We start from the raw sequence: 403 nt of genomic DNA on the forward strand, positions 1-403 counted from the left end.
TAGTGCTTCTTTGCCTGGTTCCCAACAGATGGTGACGCAAAACGGAATACCTGCTGCTCACATGCATTTCATCAATTTTGGATATGCTGCCACAGTCCTAAAACCCTGGACAACGTCTGGACCTCTCTGCACTGACAATACGAAAGCTCTGTTATTTTACATCAATGGGATATAAAAGCTGCGCTAATCCTTTTTTGTGTGTAACCAACGCATCGAAGGCTTCATGTACATGTCACATGTAGTTATAATCCTGCAGAGAGTTTTGATCCGATACTGCCGTTCCCCTCAGCTCTACGGGACCATTTAGCATCTTTAGTGGAGCATTCAGCAGCTGAAAAGTCAGATATTTCCCTCAGGAGTTGGTGGAGACCAAAAACTGAGTTAAAAGGAAGTGAATATTGGA

The sequence above is a fragment of the Taurulus bubalis genome, assembly GCF_910589615.1.
Source record: "Taurulus bubalis genome assembly, chromosome: 9".
Taxonomy (NCBI): Eukaryota; Metazoa; Chordata; class Actinopteri; order Perciformes; family Cottidae; genus Taurulus; species Taurulus bubalis.